This window comes from Alligator mississippiensis, chromosome 10 (assembly GCF_030867095.1).
Source record: "Alligator mississippiensis isolate rAllMis1 chromosome 10, rAllMis1, whole genome shotgun sequence".
NCBI lineage: Eukaryota > Metazoa > Chordata > Crocodylia > Alligatoridae > Alligator > Alligator mississippiensis.
Genome location: NC_081833.1, coordinates 6,154,576 through 6,172,404, shown reverse-complemented (window position 1 = coordinate 6,172,404; position 17,829 = coordinate 6,154,576). Strand labels below are relative to the sequence as shown.

Here is a 17,829-nt window from a genome sequence, read left to right as displayed (position 1 = left end):
GAACTGTTAGGCTGAGGGTTGAAATAGTGTTAAGAGGCAGAGGAAAAATGGAAACAGTGATGTATAACAGCTGCCAGCAACAAAGCCCGCTGACACCGCTGTAACACATCATGCCTTCATCTTGGCATTGGACTTGCTTTCTGTACTTTGAAGCTTAATTGTCCTTCGGACTGATCAGCAGATCTAGCAGACTCATCCCAAATCACTTCTCAACTTCCACAACCCCGTCCCCAGCCTCGGGCTCTTTTGGCTTTTACTCTTCTGATCAACACCCATGGCGTGAATAGCTGCACTCACCATATAAATCAGCACAGTCAGGATCAGAAAGGCCTCCCTTTTATTAAAAGAGTGTCTTAAGGGTTGCCAGAAATGCAGTATTAGAAGGGGGAGAAGAAATCTGTGTCCCATCATATGTTGAAATGGCATTTATTTCTCTTGCATTCAGTGCTACTTGAAAGTAAAAATCGGCTGGATCTTGGCGCTCAGGTTGTTCTACGTCTAGCGCCAAAGTCCAGGTGGTTTGGGACCTAGGTCATGGCACAGCCCATTAGTCATACACAGGAGCCAGTTTTGACATGAAAATCTGGATTCCAGTGTCAGGGGGTCATTTCTACGATATCAGGACCAGAATTGACACCTTTACTCCTGGAGTCCCAAAGGGACCACCTTGTGGCATGAGGCGCTACTCTAGATAATTAAGGTCCTTGGAGCGCAGCTCTTGATGGCATCTCCAATGTACACTAGAAAAGGGAGCTTCCTTGAATCCAGTATCATGGAAGGATTTTGTCCCTTTGCCATAAGGTTTCCAAATGCACACTGTCCTTTCGTCAACCTTGAGTGATGCCCTTCTTGCAGCAAAAATACCCACTTTCATTAAGAGGCCATCACAGCAATTCTCTTGAAAAACAGACTAAATGGCTGGAATTGGGATCCGAGTGCCAGCTGCTTTTTCTGAGGGCCTTTACAAGCTATTATTATATGATGGTACAGCCTAAGAACTGGTTCAACACTGTTGCCCCTAAGACTTGTAGTTTATACCTTGCATCTTTCCAAGCCTCTCAAAAAATCAACTCTGGCATATCAACTCTGAGGATGGTGGGATTAAAATCCTGATAGTGTTGTGAGGGCAGGTTATGTTTTCAGGAGCTTCCACTCACATAAATATCTGTGATGGCAGCAGGTTATATAAAGCAGGGCCTTCCTATGCTTTTATGGGTGTTTGTTCATGTCATGTTTTTTGCACTTTCTTGCACTGGAATGGCATGATTATTTGCACAAGTGGGTTTTCCAGACACTTTAAAAGTCTTTCTGGTGCATTAAACTAAAAGTCCTCAGACATAGTTTAGTTTGGCTCACCTCAAATTAAAGCAACGCATCCACGGATTTGTTGTGTGCAAACACAAAGGCACTCAAAGATGTGTAATAAGTCTCTTTGTCCACCAGATTGTGCTATGGCTTTTTTGTAGTTCACCCCTTTGAATTGCTGACGCTTTTTTTTTTCTTGTGCCATGTGCCGCCTCCCTTCTCCCACAGCTGCATGGCAGGGCTTGGGACGGTGGGCTCCAGACTGGGGGGGCAGCACAGGACTGTCCCGCTCTCCTGCAGCGCCAGTGAGGGGCCAGGCTTAATTTGTTCAAAAACCTAGTACGTGCAAACACTAACGCGACGCTTCAAAGCTTAATTCATTCAAAAATCTAGTACGTGAAAACACTGATGCAACACTCCAAAATAAACCAGTTTAAATTTTATAAATCTATTTAATTGAATGAGGACTAAACCCTGTGACATGTACAGGACCCTATGAAATTATGCCAGGAAATACCTGTTGCAGTGTGGGCATGAGGCTGATTTGCTAACATCCTTTTCTGAAATGGCAGCCATGTTTGCCCTGGAATACCTTTCTAGCCTCCATTGGAAATAAGGGGGACTGTAATTTACAGCAGATGTATTGTACATTAAGAAAAAAATAACACCAACACCTCATGAGCAGAGTCTTGCCACTTTCTACCAGTGCCCATCTTGTTACCTCTCCCACTCTCCATTATTTTCTAAGTCTGTAGCTGCTGCTATACTATTAAATTCCACTGGAACTGGCCAAGGATTCCAGGAGAAGCTCGCTGTTCACGCGCTGCATTGGGTCCAGCTGGCAGGTGGTAGCACAGCAACAGCTGTCCCGCACAAAAGGCCGGTTCTCGTGAGATTTCCAGCCAATCTTGAGTGATCCAAAAGGTGAAATAGCACAGTTGGAAGATGGCCAATCCATGCTGTGAAACCGTCCAACATTTAAAATAAATTTAAAAAACAAAATTCTGAAATGAAACAAAACATCAACTTTTCCCAAACAATGGGAATCCCAAATCTTCATTTAGATTCAGTGTTTCCAAGCTGTTTCAGGGGCTTTCCAAACTGCTTAGCACCCTGGCAGTCAAGCCAGCGAGGAGCTTAGGTACTTCGGTTCTCTTACTAGCCAGCCCTTTGTAGCTCTGGCACCAAAAAATACAAGTCTGATTTTTTTGTGGCTTCAATTCCCTCCTCCTTGTAGGCTGGAGCAAGAACAGAGGTAATAAATGACCTCTATCCATACGCAGGTGCAGCACCTGACTTCCCTGAGCTTAGCATTTCCCTGGACATAAACACGCTATTCTGAGAGTCATCACTGATCTTGGTCTCACAGCTGCTTGCCCAGATGTCCCTCGCTGAAAGCAAGGTGCTCATGTAAGGCATCCACTAAAAAGAGCAGTAATCTCATCATGCCGCTCACAACGTCCTATTAAGCCCCCTTGGCAGAGGCCTGAGTGTGAATTCATACAATTTGCACGAAATCAACACACTTTATGAGGGGACAGGTCCCATCTATCACAAATTGATTGCCTGGCCGGGGAACGCAGCAAAAGCAGCAAAACCAGGTACAATCAGAGATGAAAACAAACAGCTCAGTGGGTTGGTTTTGATGGTATAATATCCCACCACCAGTAAGCAAATGAAGCTTGACAGCGAGTCTTTCTTTTCTGCAATGAATTAAAGAATGTATCACCTCGTTTTTGCATCACCAACATAGTGACTTAACTGTACCTGGTCAGGCGACTTCATCTCGACTCGGACTACTTAACGCCCTCAAATGCTATTCTTTGTTAGGGAAAAGCCCCCTACTTCGAGCTGATGCTACATTTACTTTTAAGAAGGCGGTCATTGTGTGAAGTCCAGCCTCAGCTTTAAATTACCTCCCTGAGATGCAGTACCAAGGCTGCCATGTATAAACAAGCTCACTTCTCCTCTAAGTGCATAAATAACTTGAAAATTTCCACTGGTGATGATTTGGCAGGAAGAGCTCCTCTGCCATTAGGATTATGTTAAGGCGTTTGTACATTGTTTTAATCAGCACCAGCAGTATCAAAAGCCTTGTTGGAGCTAGGGGACTCATAAGATCTAGATGGAGTGAATGACTTTGCAAGGACAATATAATGTATATGTAGGGAAGGGGCCATGAATGACCTGGAGATGAGGTTGCGCCTTACGGGCTCTCCTAACCCTTTTTATACAGTGGGCAGGGCAGGGCACTAGGAGGGGGTTGATGTGCTTGGTGCTGTACAAAAGGGAAGGCAAAGCAACTCGAGTTGTATGTTCTTTGGGGCAGAGGCCCCCAATGCAATCGTGTCCTGTTCCTGGAGCTCCTAGACCAGGGGTGGGCAAAATGTGGCCCGGGGGCCAGAAGCGGCCTGCCAGGCCATTCTATCTGGCCTGCAGGGCCCCTAAAAAATTTAGAAAATTAATATTTATCTGCCCCTGGCTGCCTGTCATGCAGCCCTCGATGGCTTGCCAAAACTTGATAAGCGGCCTTCCACCCAAAATAATTGCCCGCCCCTGGGCTAGACGTTACAAGTGACAATACTGAGCTACCTGCCATGCTCCCAGTGCTCCTCTAGTTACACAGGATCATGTCCGTGATGCAAAGGGGGCACAGGACTTCCCACCAAAAATACGCAACTCGTTTTGGCGGAGCAAATTGCACTACACACTGGCAGCCATTACTGATTTGCTTAACACCGTTCGCAAAGATAGTCTTGATAATCTCGTCTAACTCCTTTGACTTGGAGCCCCTGGATGCTGAAGGAGGTTGACCTTCATGTATCTAAGCGAGCTGGGAGAAAGGGCTCATGTATAGATACACTTACGTATCTCTGCGCGTGAAATGTCTCGTATTCTGTCAGCTGCGCCTGCTGCATCTAGCATGGCTTACTTCTGTTCAGGCTTGATGCTAGTTCAGAGGGCATCCTCTCAGCGGGCAGAACTGGAAGTGATTTCCTGGGGGCTATAAAACCAGGCAGCTTCATCAGGAGCATCAGCCAGGCCTTTTCTTCTTCTTTCACACCCCATTTTCCCTTAACAAATACCAGGAGTGCCACAGGGAGAAATTCTCCCGTTTGATGTGTGGCCATCTGCATCTTTCAGACGGTATCCCAGCATTAGTGTGCATGGCAGACCCTTGTTGGTACCCAAGGCTCTTTTGAAGTTTGGGGGTGTAGAAACTCATTTCCTTCCTCATGATCTCTTAGATTTGATACTCTAGCATGCAGAAGCACTGCAGAGAAATTGTTTTGGGATTAGCATGTGTATTCAGTATATGTTCAATATATCATACGCGCCTTTGTGATGGATCTACATCCTTGCACAGGATATTGAAGATGTCTTTGCTCATCTCTGCATTGACCTATGTCTTAACCTTGACCTTACTCGAGGGACTGGGAAGTTCAGTTGTAACAACCCATTTAATCTGGGGTATGTATGTCTGTTGACTGTTTCTAGCTAATGCCAGTTTCTGTGTCCACAGACAATGGGGAGCGGGAACTAGACAGACTCCATGAGGTTATTTCTCCAAGACCAGGGATGCTTAACTCCCACCACCCAGGGCCAGATTCGTTCCCTGATGTCATGTCGGGTCCAAAAATTTGGCAGCAGGTGCTCCCTTGATTCCAAATTTCCGGACCCATGGGAAGCTCCACAGGCTGGATAGCATGGTCCAGTGCACTATATCAGGTGTATAGCCTGGGGCCTGATCCCGGCACGTGGGCCAGGTGGGGACAACACAGAGCCCAATCCCAGAGGGTAGGTGGCGCACAGGACTTTAGGGCCCAATCCCGGCACACGGATGCCCGCCAAGGCTGCTCGGGACCTGATGAAACCCCTGGGCCAGCCCCGCCAATGAGATCCCACTGGCCAAAAGTTTGAGGACCATTGTCCTGGACCGCAGAGCAACCACCAGCCCAAAAGCAACTAATCCTAAAGCTCAGGGTAAACTTGAATGAATGCTTTACAAGTGATGGGCTTAGATCCCATTACATTCTTCTAAGCCGGGCACCCCTGCCCCCGGTGCCACAGAACTGGTTAAGACTTCTGCAAGTCTTTTGGAGACTAGTCTCTTGATCCTTGCTTACACATGCTACAATAGCCAGCCACTGCTTTCCTTTTTTTCCCCTTGAACTTAGTGTCTATTTTTAAACCCTCCCTCTGGCTGTCTCTTCTCAGAGAGCTCTGCTTCCCTCCTTGCGATCCAAACACTGTTCTTTTCAGCACTAGGCACCAGGGCCCTGCGGTTTCCTGACGCTTGGAACATAAAGTCTCCTCGTTCTTCTAGCTTCAGAGGCGATGCAATGATTGATATTTTCCACCGCTTCATTAATAGTCACGGTGCAGGACTTTCAAGCTGTTTTTGCTTTGCTTTTATTTGCAATAACTCGCCTTTACGTGGTTTTTCTCAGAGCCCGTGCTCCACACACAGTCAATATTGTTGCGTGCTTTAATATCCTACCTTCTGACGGCAACTCTTGGCACTTGGGAGGGCTTACTACGGCTGAGCTTACTCGGCTCTGAGACGCTGGGAGGTACCTGGCTGACAGTGCCAGCTGATGTTTGTTTTCCGTGCGGTAACAAGCTTTACAAATGCACTGCTAGACATCTGTGTTCAGTGACAGGCCTGCTGCTCTTGCACTGGTGGACATCTGGAGTACCCAGCATAAGCACAAGCAGATTTATTTTGCTGTCTATAGGCCCCAACTAATACCAGGACCCCGCTGTGTTAGGCAGCGCACAAGCCCCTCATGCAAGATCCTCCCTACCCCAACGTGCTTACAACCTAAGTAGGCAGAGGAAAGATGGGAATGGAAATAGAGGCAAAGCCTTAGCTAGTGGCAGACAGTGGGTCCAGACCAGCACTCATGTCTCTGCATCCCTCGCCTGATGCTGCATTGCACCAGCTGCCACGTCTGCCCCATGGCGGGACTGCAATGGACTTTATGCTGTGCACTGCACTAAAAGCAGGATAGGTCTCTCTGGCCTGATGCTATGCCTCAGCACCCATATCACTCAGCCCTCAAGGCTGCACCTCTGGGTTGCCTTTCGTACAACTGGAACTCGGCCAGTGTCTTGACCTCCACCTGGAAACAAGCTGGTTCCCCCCCAGCCCCAGGTGAAAGCTCTCTCCGCACACTGCTGGGGCTCTTCCGGCACATCTGTAATAATCCTGAGGTCCCCATAAATTGTTTTTTCATTCAACTTGCCTTGGAAAAAGACAGATGCACTGTAGCCTAAACACCCTGCCAGTCTGTGTTTGCTTCATTCGTCACGTGTTTCCACGCTCTGCGTCCCCTCGCGATTTAAAACAATGCGTCCTTGTGATTATCTTCTGGCTTAGGGGTGCTTTTCTTCTTTTCACCTCTTGGTTTTGTCTCAACAGGAGAAACGCCGTTCAGCTGATCTTCTGCGGACTTCCTACCAAAGCCATCGCGCGCAACATATGGTAAGTCATTCAGCTTTTCGCACACTCCGAGCGTTCGGCTACATCTGTTTATGGATGGGAATCGGCATATTAATAGTTTCTCTTGGGTTACAAGTGCAATGAAACCCGGCCTGTGTTGTTATGACAACTCCGCTAAGATTGTTCCCACCTTTCGTGAGATGTAGCAGCGTTGCATTATCGTGCAACTAGCCCACACCTTCACGGTTGTCACTCTTGCCGTAGTAACTCAAAGCTCTGGGATGCAACCTAGGCTCCACCACACACCAGCAAAACCCCTGCACCCACCACTTGCATAAAAGGAAAACTTGAAACCCATGAAATGTAGCAAGCCAGTTCCAGCTCCAACATACAGGCAGCTCTGGTCCACGAATGCGTGGGCTGACACAGCTATGAACACATGCCGCTGCAACACCATGATCTTGGATGCTCTGTCCTACTCACGTCGCATCTCCCCAAATCATGCGATGGTGAGACCGGAGTGACGTTCAGTTGACTGAGAATAATGCTGCTTGGATTCTCATCATAATTGCTGCCAACGTGTTTATTCGGCTTGGGTTTGGTTTATGATCTGAATAGCGAGTCCAGGTACTTAACCGTCTCAGTGGCTGGTGGAAGTCGAACGCAAGTCAGGGGGCAGTGCAATTTAACACCAGGTCGTAGCCGTTTGATTCGTGTGAATCTGGCCGTCAGGTGTCCTTTTATTTTCCATAATTGATTATTCAGATTGCAAAAGATCACCGCTGTCACCAGAAGGCGTTGCCTCGTTACCGGGTTTTGGAGAGACGCAGGAAGATAACGGTCTGCTTGCAAAACCGGCCCTTGTAGGGTTGCTCTCGGGTCACACTCGGGATGGCGTTTGGGGGTTGCTCACAATGTGGCTGCAACGTGCTGCCCTTGCCCTGCTGCTACAGCTCCTTTCACAGTACTAAATCCACCACTCCCATTATGTGAGTGTATTTGATTACATCCAGAAACACATGGCTCCTCTTTGGTTTCATTTGCGGGTAATCTAGTGACAAAAGGAATATTTGGACATAATTCCTGTGGGATTTTCGTGTAGCTCTGAAGTTAGATGCCATCTGTGTGTGTGCTGCAGTGCTTTCCCACTTCGGTTCCCCAGAGCATGGATTTGGGCTCTTTCATGTGCTGCAAGATGCACCTGTTTTCCCAAGCATTTTTTTGGAGGAAAGGGAGTGAGTGGGATGAATCAGTCTGGAGGGTCTAATGGTGTCTCTGATACAAGTTGTGCTCTGTAGACTTGCTGTGTTATGGGACACAATAAGCTAATTAGAAACAGGGACATGTTTGCTTTATCTTTCGAATCTAGGACCCCTCCTGAAACCTCCCCCCCGAGGAGCGTACCTAATGAAGCAGCATCTAGAGACCTTGTCCTCCAGTGGGTACATGCGCTGAGGTTACTTTAAAATCATGCCAAACCTCACCACTCTCCTGGGAGGTACGTGCCAGCCCCCCTTACAGATGGGGAATCCAGCTCCCGGAGCAGTTCAGTGACTAGCGGCAGAAGCAGAGCTTTGTCCCACCTCGCACGTTTTTGGTCTATTTTCCGCATAGCGGAATAGCAGCTTTTCATTTCCGTGGGGCCTTGCAGCCGAAGCCATAAAGCAACCCAAATGTTGTCAGTGTATCCATCCTCTGACTTTATGGGCTTCTTACTGTAGTTATTATGGCTGAAGTGTTTGCGAGGCAACCGGTGCACTGGTCCCAGGTGGTCAGCAGAGTTTCCAATACACACCGGTCTCCAGGAAGAAAATCTGGCTTGTTCTTCATCGGTGTTTTTTGTAAGCATATGGTGCATGTTAGAAGACATTAATTTTTCTCCCCACCTCCGCCCCTTCAGAGCTGGGATAGTTCAGGTGCATAACAAGAAGGACACAGAAGAGCAGTATCAGCATATCATTCTTGCACACGTTGTTTCGATAGATTGGCCCTTTTAATGCTTGCAAATGATTCCCAGGCTCAGGACAGAACAGCTGAATGGAGGAAGTGACACAAACCTGCATCTGGAGCAGTGTCTTTTCTTGAATCACTGACTGCAATGCACTACATTAGGGGCTGGGATCTTTTGCTTTCACTGAGAGCAGAGACCATGAGGGACTGATTCAGCCACACCGTTTGGCTTCTACGCTGTGCCACTCGCTGCCGTGGACCCTTTTTTAAATTTTCTGTATTCCCAGACAAATTGGTCAAATCAATTCCAAATCCGTGTCAGTCCAGAACCATAAGTGGCCTTACTCCCGGCAAACATCCTCCACCCCCATCTGGCCCTTCAGATGTTCCCAAATCCTTTGGCGGGCATCCTACTTGCAGGCCCAAGCCTGGAGGCTTCGGGTTCGGATGCCCCCGAGTTTTGCTTGCCCTCAGCCCTAAGGCCCCAGGACCAAGCTAGGGAGAAGTTTCCCATTTCCATAAAGTGGGCATAAAGCCAAGGTTAACTATGCATTACCTACTATCCCATGCCAGCAGCGCAGCCTTCCCCAGGAGCAACTAGGAAGCCACCGTGGTGATCACGATATTTCCCCTAGGTAAGCACAGGCTATGCTTGATCTGAGCCTTCAAGAGGCCGAGAAATGATGACCCGCTCTGTCAGGGGAACCTCAGCTTTGACACCCACCGAAGCAAGACCACTGTGCTTGGCTGGATTGGAGCCTGATTTGGGAGGATTTGTGTCTGAGCAAGGGTTAATTTAGCAAGCATTTGTGCAGGGTTTTGAAAAACACCAAGTGCTCACAGCAGTTAGGAACAAAGTAAGATTAACCTCCGTACATTGATCATGAATGTACTAAAACTCTGCCCCTTTTTAAGGGGTCGCATGCGACATGGGACAAACCAGGACGGCGTTTGCCCTTGTCTTACCCTAAGAGCACATTGTCATCAAATCCAGCTGAATTTCTGCAAACCGAAGCACAATAATGCAAACCAAAACACTTACAGAAGAGCCCCCGCCTCCCCAAGAGTTAACCTGTTTTAATTGCAACAAGCGGGTTTGTATGAACGATATATGATACTACAAATATTTTATTCTTTTTTTTCCCAAAATGTTAGTTGTTTGCCCTAATGATTCTCCTTGGAGTTCATATGGAAATGCCACTGCTTTTATAGCTCTCTAGTTGTCCTGCTGTTTGACTTCCTCAGCATGTACTCTTGTTCAGATCTTCAGGGTGGGTCTTGCAAAAGCAACCAGTATTGTCCTAATTCTGCTGTCCCTGAAGCCAGTAATCAAACTCCAGCAGGTCTGTGGGTTATGCCGATAATGCATGTTTTTCAAAACCTCCATTCCTATTCTCTTCTGTGGTACCTGGGGCTGCGGAGGCTCTGAGATCCTGTAATGTCAGTGTTTTATACTGGCACAAACACCTTAACGTTTAAGCCTTTCCATTTGAATTCTGCCTTACACACATGGAGACTTTTCCAAAACCTTGTAAGAGGGGAAATATTTTCATGACTTACGTGTCAATGCAAAGGTTTGCTAATGCAAAGTATTCTCCCTGTAGTGTTGGAAATCCAAACTCTCACAGCAGCATGCAAATGCATGAGAACCAGAGGGCTTTTTAACCTACAAACAAAGCCATAGCAGCATCCATTGGCTGGAAGCTGACCTTAGACTAATTCCACATGGAAAAATTGTGCAAAGTAATTAGACAGCAAAACAACTTAGCAAGGGACGTGGTAGGTTCTCTGTCAATCTCGCTCTGGTTGCGGTGCTTCTAAAGGAGAGCATGTCGTTCAAGCAACGGTGATGGGCTCGATGCAGAAATCGCTGGGGGAGATGCTGTGGCTCGTGCTATGCAGGAGGTCAGACTAGTTGATTCCCATGGTCTTTTCTGAACGCCACGATCTTTTCTACTCGCCCATGTTGAGCGGATTAAGGCCTGGAAGAGACCTGCTCAGGTTCATGGGCCAAGTGGCATAGAAGGGAACAAACAAACTCAGCAGCTGCTCAGCAAGATATGAGTTGTCCCCTTCTGAAATAAGAACCAGGCCTGTCCTTCCTGCATGCCTCACTAGCTCTGAACAAGGGCACTAAGAAACCAAGCCCTAACTTTCCAACACTGGCAAGGGATTTTTGAGTACCTCCATTTTTGGGCACTGAGCTGGAGAGAGATTTCGGGCAAAGGAGCTTTGCAGAAATCAGGTCCTTTTAACACAGGTACATTGAACAGCCACATCAGTAGCCCTGCTGAAGTATCAGGAATGAAGAGTTTAGTACTTAAGCCCAAATCTCATTGGCATCATTGGGTGTTTATCTGAGGATAAGGACCTCCACTGACTATAAGGACCTCCACTGACTACCTTAACGTGGATTCAGGAAGGCAGTTGAAGCAATGTGGATCTCGGCACGAGTTGTCCCACTGATTTAACTGGGCGCATAATTTGGGGGTTGCATTTTTGCTTTGAATAGGCCTGGCATCAGACCTGAATTGGGGTCTTCACGGCCAGACCTTTATTGTAGTGAAACGACACGATCGGTTCTTACCGCGCTCTCCTGGAGAATACAAGCAAACAGAAGAAATTCTTCCTCGCTTTTTTTCCCGTTCGTAGCAAGCTTTCAGCGTCCAGCCCTGAGAGGTGATGGGTCACGAGCATTTGCAGGCGCTCTACGCGTATGTGTGTGCATGCGTGTGTGCGTGTGTTTAACTTGACAGTAGCAGTGGGGGGAATTAAGTTAAAACACAATTTTTCTGAGTCAAATAGCAGGGCCTAGAAAAACAGATGTGGGGTGTGTACCTGGAGCCAAGATCAACTTAACAAAACTTAAAAGATTAGTTCTATAAAAACTAGAGGGGGAAAAAAAATGGGCCTGTCGGTGTTGTGATGGATGGGAGCGAGGAAATAGCTCAGGAATAGTCAAATAAAAATATATCTAGAGTGCAAAAATGTTAACATTCCAGTGCCGTGATTTGGCTACGGGTAGGAAATTCTTTCAACAGCATCCGAAAGGTATTTGGATACCAGGCTTTTTCTGAAAATGGGAACAGAGGCCTTTATTCCCCTGAACTAGTTCCGCATTCATCTGAAGAGCAGGGTTGCCCTCCTACCAAAGCACTGCACATGCCCACTCTGCTCTTTACCCTCTGCTTTCAATGGAAAAATATTCATTTGGGTGAAATATTTGCATTTCCTGTTGGCGAAAACTGGAGTGAAATATTTCCTGTTGCACGGCACGACCCAAATCAGAATAATTTGGATCACTGAGTTAACCTCAGACTGCTTTGATTCAGTATTAAATTGGCTTAACCTGTTGCAGCATATTGCCTCGTGGGAATTGTAGTTTGGACCCCCAAGCTCACCTACGGGCTGGGGTGCCCGCAGTGTGCTCTCCCCACTCGTGTGGCATCATGGGGACGCACGGGACTGTGGGAACATGATGGGAAATACAGTTCAGCCAGGGAGCACAGCACAATGCGGTGCACCGCAACCAGGGAGCACGGTATAATGCTGAACTGACTGGAAAAGAAGCATTTCAGGTCTGTTCAACAAAGTGCAATATTAAAATATTTGAGTCTGAAATGCCAAATCAGAATGAGTTCGGGGCCTCTTCGGTTTTGTGAAGGTTATTTCAACTTTTCCTCTTGCTGTGGGACCTACTGGAACTTCCCGTTGGGTTCTATGTCTTGACCTAAAAACGCCGAGCCTCCAAGAGGGGTAGAGGGCACGGTTTTGAAAAATGATTGTTGATTTTTGGATGGCCAACTGAAGGGATCTGTTTAGGGCCCAGTGTTTAGCGCTGGGTGAAAATTTGGCCTCTTTACGGTGTCTCCTTTTGAGGGCCGCAAGTTGCTGGTCCTGCCTGGAAAAACATCTCGGGCTTATCCATTCGCTCTCGCTTGCAGCCCAACGCTCCAGAGCAACCTGGAATCCCGTTCTCCCGAAGGGTGTACGAAGGACCTGGCGTCGTCTGGTCTGCCTTTGTCTATCACGTGTTTGTCCAGCACCTGTTCTCCCGTCCATCAGTTGAAGATGGGGTCTCTCCAGCATGGCTGCACTTCACTGAAGTAATTAGGCCTTAATTTTAGTCTCCTGCCGACCAGAAGAGATGGTGGAACCACTGCAAGGCAGCCTCTCGTGTCGAGGAAGCCCCAGGGGTCTTCCTCTTCTTCAAGGCTCATGACCATTGAATGGAGGAAATCAATAATGGGGTTTCCCACCGACCCCTCAGAAACTCATGGCTTTTTTTTTTTTTTTTTAAATCATGTCATTTACTCACTTCCATGGGCCGAGGAAGATGGCGGGATACTCTGCGATGTGCCTGAGCTGATTAGCTATGCAGAGTTGGAGGAGCTCAGTGGCTGGTGGCCAAGTTTCAGCTCCCCGGTGGGAAGTCAATGGTGTTATCAGCAGGCTCCGTTTGCTTCTGCCGGGTTGACAGTGCCAGGGGATGGACTAGCTTGGCCCAATCCCTAGCAGCCCCAGCCCCTTGACAGCCAGGGTGCTGTGCCAACATCTGGGCACCAGGTACCAGAGGGACCAATGACCCTGGGGCCACTTCACCATTACCTTCTTCCCGAGCAATTGGGCCTGGCCCAGTGCTTCCAAAACCCCACCGAACCACACAGATCTTACTGGAGCTAGAGTCTTTGCTGCTGCCGAACTGCATACAAGCCAGGGTATTTTAAAGCCACTTTTCAAGTTCAGCAGCAACAGTGCAGGGCAGTGCACAAAACCCCAAGCTCATGAGCGGCCCGGTGCGAAAGCGGCCCATTTCTGCATCAAAGCGCACTGTGTTTTTGCGTGAAATCCCTTGGCGTTCCTTGTTGACACTGCGAAAGAAAGAGCCGTCTCTGCTGTGCGTGGGGAGAAGCCCCCGTCTGCCCTTGCTACCTGCCAGCCGCTGCCATTTCCTGGAATCTGCACAGAGATTACGAATGTTATTCTGTATATTTATCTAAAGCATCCAACTGAAGGTCTGAGGCGGCTTTTCAAGGCTTACCACATGCTACGCCAAGCCAAGTGTTCGCTGGCAGGGAATCATCAATAATATTTAGCTGCTACTGAAGCCCCACTGTCCCGGGAAGGATCCGCGGCCCGTTTTTCTGGTGGACGGTTCTCTTGTCCTGGTGCCTCTTCGATGCTCCTCTCTTAGCACTTTCCATGGTAGTCAGAGTATAGATTTTTCATAGATGTCATAGACATTCGGGCTGGAAGGGACCTCAGGAGATCATCGAGTCCAGCCCCTGCCCAAGGGGCAGGAAGTCAGCTGGGGTCATAGGACCCCAGCAAGATAAGCATCCAATTTTCTCTTGAAGGTGTTCAATGTAGGTGCTTGAACCACCTCCGTTGGCAGGCTATTCCAGACCTTGGGAGCTCGGATAGTAAAGAAAGTCTTCCTTATGTCCAGCCTGAAACAGTCTTGCAGCGTCCAGCCTGAATAGAGAAGGAGGACACTTCCAGGAGCAGCTTGGAAGCGTCCAGGTGATAGTGAAACAAGAGCATGCAGCTGTGAAACACTGCCCGATTTCCCCCTCTGGCGGGGATGTTCCTTCCAGGTTTCTTATTGTCTGAACAACAGCGTCTTCCCCATGAAAAGGCAGGGGTGTGAGTTGGTGGGAGATAACGGAGTGAACCCAAACTCCTGAAATGTAGACCCAGATCCACACGTCACACCTGGTCCACAGCACTCGAATGGGTGGTCCCAAGAAAGAAAGGAAGCAAGCACCTTTCTGGGGGACTCCACATCTGGATCAGCATGCTGCGGCACAGCCTGGGTGTGTGGACGTACAGGGAGGTGAGGTACCTGGGTCCTGGCCTTCTCCCTGGGGGAAATCTCACCTTCATGGCGCTGTCCTCCTTCTGGTTTTCAAAAGAAGAAATTCCTTTTTATTGCGGAGCAGTGGTCGGCCCAGTTGGCGAGCTCAGCACTTGTCACCCGGAGCAGGAGCCTGAATCGGCAGCACGGGCCTGCCAGACCCTGGCTGTACCTTCACGACAGGTGAGGACCGAGCACATAAATAAAAACGACTCCCTTTTTTGACCAAGTTTCCAGGCAAAAGAGCTGAGCCCACAGTTAACTGCTCAGGCGCGTACCGAAAACGAAGACCACGTTTCCCAGCAATTTGGCTGTGCATCTCACAAACCTCTCCAATTATGCGATGCTAATTTTCCCATTGTCTAGACAGCAGCAGCTCCAGACAGCATTATCAGCATGAATGTATGGCAACAACAAAAAAGACACCCTCCCCCCCATTATTTTTTTTGCATCCTGCATTTACAGGTATGTCGTCATCTCTGTGGCAGCCAGTTGTGAAACAGCTCTCCAAACTGAAAGGTCTCGTCTTGCAGCTTTAACACACCCTAAACTCTCATCCACTTAACCTCTCCTTGGGGCTCATATAGGGAAGGGACTGATCCAAACGGCTCCCTCTTTGTAAATGCTTTGAGATGCACTTGCTTCTTGGGCAGCATCTCTACCATGGACCGGACTGAAATCTCTCCTCCAACCACCCCGCACTCCCTCTCCTTCCTTAACTTTGGTCAGTCCCACAAACTCGGTGGCTCAGGTTCAGTTTAAGCCAAAGCTGGCTCTTTTTTGCCATGTGTAAAACACCTGAAGTAGCAGCGCTTGGCGGGGAGACAATCTGTAATAGATGTGCCCCCCCAGGACTGGGAGCCTTGGCTGTGCCAGGCCAGACCAGGCCCCCTCTTAATTGCCAGCATCTTTCAGCAGTGAGTTGGGGTAGCAAGCAGGTTGCCTCCCAGAGATCCTGGATGCACAGAGCCCCCATGTCTTTTGCTGCTAAGCTTGGCACAGCTTTCCCAGCCGATGGGCCAGGGGCAAAAGAGTGGCTCAGGTCCTTTCCCACCCTTGGGGTATGTCCATGAAAGCAGAGAAGGAGCAGGTGCTGTGTCCACAGGAGGGAACTTCTGCCTTGTATCAACCTAGGTCCACAAGAGCTAATAGGAATCTGTCCCTGAGACAAAGGAGAGCTTGAAAACTAGTTGGCCAAGCCCAGAGTCCTTGTAGATGCCTATGTGCCAGTGTCAGGGAATATTGACTTGGACGTCTCACAAGTGAAAGCCTCTAAGTCAGTGATTCTCAACCAGGGTGTTGGGTTCCCCAGGGGTGCCATGATACCCTGCCACAAGGTGTGAAGAGATAAGGGAGGTGTAAGGAGATAAGCAAGACAAAGGAAGACTCAGGTTCACCCCTGCCTGGCTGTTCCCTCACCCCCACATCCCAGCACCTCTGCAAGGAGGCGAGCACTGCAATAAATACATTGGTTTTTGCAATGGGGTGCCACTCAATTCATAAAAATTGCGGAGGGGGCCTCGAGTCCACTGGGTGGGGGGGCTGGGGCCTAAAAAGGTTGAGAACCACTGCTGTAAGTCAGTGTCCTGGGGAGGAGCAGATGGGAAGGAATCAGAACAGAGCTGCGTGGGTTCACCTCTCCCCTCCCAGATGTTGTCAGTCATCATGTAGAGTTGGGGGTTGCAGGCAGGGAGGACCCAGCACAGCTGGGATAGGAATCCACCCAGGAGTCAGGCAGGGGGGGAGGAGGAGGAGGAAAAGAAAAGTCAGATATGGTTCAGTATCTGGGAGGCTTGTAGTGCTAGGGAGGGTCCCTTCCTCCCCGATAGTTGTGGTCTGTTCCCCAGCTGGACTCTGGTGCCCTTTCTGTTCTGATCCACATCTTCCTGCCACCACCTGAATTCATTTTGCAAAACTTGGGGCTGACCTGCAGAACCTCCTCCCTTCGTCCTGCAGATCTCCCACCATCAGAAAGTCTCCATATCTCCAGTCTTCTGACAACAAAGAGTCTCAGTAGCAGATGGAGCAATGTAGCAGCTTGAGCTATCCATCTCTCAGGTTAAGAGACAGCAATAGAGTGACTCACATGGCGTAGACCCAGCACTGGTTTCATTCAGAAAGACTCTGCAAACAATGAGTCAAATCTCAAACTCCTCATGCTTGCAAAACCATTTAAGTCGTATGGAGTTATTTTGGAATAACTACTCTAGAATAGCTCCACATGTGTGGGCACTCATTATTCCAGAATAAGAGTTGTTCACACGTGGAGTTATTTTGGAGTAGCTCTTGCACTGTAAATTCACGTCTGTAGGATGCCAGGTGCTTTCCTTCGCATTGGAGAGGAGCTGGGCCATTGGATTTAGCTGTCTGGGGAAGGAGTTTACCTGAAGAAGCTGATAACGCTGAGCATTGACAGTCTACCAGGGGCCCTCGTAACAATAGCTCAACAGATCCTGCACCAAATGAATGAGGAAAATATTTCTTGTGGGTCCACATAATCAGTCTTGGAAAGGGAGTAATAACAGGCTGCAAGAAATCCCCTCCCTTAGCAATGGCCAGGACCTTCTGCTCCCTAGAAATCTTAGTACTGTCTCTCCTGGAGCCCCCCATGCAGGTGAACAGACACCCAGTGGGGTGGGGTGGAGAATGGAAGACACTGCCTGAATGGGAAGGGCAATGTTGACTGCACCGCACCAGCAAAAATTATAGAAGGGAGATAATGGATGGGACTTTGACGAGTTCCAGGCAGTTTTCCAAAGCCTACAAAAGAGACTTCGTCTTCCTGGCAGGAAATCCGTGTACCACCGAAAGGGAAGTTGGGAAAATCAATCGCATATTGCCCTGGGCCACATGCGGGAAGGATGGGCTGGTATCTGTTGAACAAATCCTATCAGCTTCAGTAGGAGCATCTGACTGCTGAGAGAGATGGGAAGATCCTGGAATAGGTTGGACTGTGAATGTTGATAATAAAAAGTGGCTAGTTCTAAATATGTTTCCAAAAGGCCGGGCACGTTGGATACCAGTGGGTGAAATGTTCTCACGAGCGAATTGGCCATGGACTACAATCAACGGAGCGATTCTCAGTGTTGGAAGGGAAACTGGAATCCAGCTTTGGATCTAACAGCGTGGGCCCTTTCTCAACCGATCACGCAGAGCCGCAAGAGCCGCACGGCTCTTCCCACGCCGGAGGGGGTGGTACATTCCCTTGCTTGTTGGGCAGACCCGAAGAATGATTTGTACGGAGAGGGTCGATGTTACTAGAGAGGGTTAG

At 48.6% G+C, this 17,829-nt stretch overlaps 1 long non-coding RNA gene across 2 annotated transcripts in view; it reads left to right on the top strand.

Moving 5' to 3' along the window:
* Positions 1 to 17,829, top strand: part of LOC109282976 (uncharacterized) — a 163,496-nt gene that overhangs the window by 109,260 nt on the left and 36,407 nt on the right. For both annotated transcript variants that reach the window (XR_009455115.1, XR_002089998.2), the window contains exon 4: positions 6,731 to 6,793. This is a non-coding gene — a long non-coding RNA (uncharacterized LOC109282976). The remainder of the gene's footprint in view (positions 1 to 6,730; positions 6,794 to 17,829) is intronic.